We start from the raw sequence: 1,784 nt of genomic DNA on the forward strand, positions 1-1,784 counted from the left end.
ATTTGGTCTCATGGATTGAACTTTGTCCCCACAAAATATATGCCAACTTGGGTAAGCCAGGATTCTCAGTATTTTACAATTATCCTCCATTTTGTGATGTGATGTAATTACTCTATATGTTATAACTCCTCACCTCTACGATCTTAATTAAGAAGTCCTGGTGACACAGCAGATTAAACATTGAGCTGCTAACTACAAGGACATGAAGACTTAGAATCTCAGAAACCCTAAATTGTATTTTGTCCTATTAAGTGGCTGTGAGTTGGAAATGACTCAATGGTAGTGGGTTTGTTTTTTGGTTGTTGTTTGGTTTGTGATGTTAATGAGGGAGGATTAGAGGCAGTAATCTTCATGAAGGAGGATGTAATCTGCAGGATTAGGGTATAAAAGAGACCCTAATTCTCCAGTATAATTTAAAGAGAACATTTAAGTCTTTAAAAGGAAAACGACAAGAAGGAGGAAGGTTACTAGCATGAGACCATAATGTCATCCAGAGATTTACAGAAACTTGGGCCCTTTCGTGGGGCATGGGAGGGCAAACAGCTGTCTCAAACACATGATTAGTGGTAGATCAATACGTCACAGTTTCAGGTGGGACCACAGAAGTGGGAAATGAGACACATGCATTACGCTAGACACATGCACTTACCAGATTAGTTCAGAGACCTTCAGCCAACGTGGTTAGATCCGACTCATCCCCGTGCAGCACTAACACCCAGTTTCCACTTGGGCCCCACTCAGACAATGTCCCCAAGGACCAGGCCTCTGTCTCTGGATGGGCTAGAAGAGGGATAGGAACCGACTGGAGAATGCACACCCCCTGGTGGTAAAATGGCCAGAAAGAATTCACTGGAGGCTGAATCCACACAGAGGCTCCAAATGAATGTTAGGCTTTAGAGGTAACTGAAGCGTTCTCTGAACAATAAAACCTAGTGCTCAGAATTTAAGCTCTAATTTACAGCTGTTCTCAACCTGTGGGTTGCGACCCCTTTGGGGATCAAGCGACTCTTTCATGGGGGTTGCCCGATTCATAGCAGTAGCAAAATTAAAGTTATGAAGTAGCAACGAAAACAATTTTATGGTTGCGGGGGTGGGGGTGGGGGAATCACCACCACTTGAGGAACTGTTTTAAAGGGTCGCAGCATTAGGACAGTTGAGAACCACAGCTCTAAAACAAGTTGTCTCTTAAGTCAATCTCTCATTTTTTTAACTCAATCTCTTTTGAGCTACAAAGGGGATTAAACAACTGAGTAGAGCTCATAGGTAACTACTACCACCAAGACAAAAGAGCTTGTCCACTGAACCCAAGGTCTCTGCACCGAGAACCTCCTATGCCCAGAAGATTGATTCCCAGACACCTGGGAATGGCAGAGGGTGCAAACTCACCGATGTTGACAGAAACCAAGACCCTCTGGCAGCATCCACAGAAAAAAAAAACAAAGAAAAGCTTTCTCCGGAATGGGGTGTTCTAGATTTGGACTTCTAGTCTCCTAATCTGTGAGAGAATACTTATTAAAGGTACCCACTCATAGTATTTCTGTTACAGCAGCATTAAATAACTAAGACATTTCGTTTGTCCCTTAAAATAAATAAATCAATGACATTCAAAGCATAACCCAGCAAAGAAAAATACTTATAAGTTGATCTTCAACAAAATTAAGACTGTTTGTTCTTTAAAAGATGAGCCAAAAACTAGGAGAAAATATTTGAAGTCATCTAAGTGTTCAATGGCTTGTATTCAGAACACAGAGATTCTGAAAGTTCAATAATTAGTAAGTAAATGA

This window comes from Echinops telfairi, unplaced genomic scaffold (assembly GCF_000313985.2).
Source record: "Echinops telfairi isolate 266 unplaced genomic scaffold, ASM31398v2 ScPeMD7_2;HRSCAF=8, whole genome shotgun sequence".
In the NCBI taxonomy this organism is placed as follows: domain Eukaryota; kingdom Metazoa; phylum Chordata; class Mammalia; order Afrosoricida; family Tenrecidae; genus Echinops; species Echinops telfairi.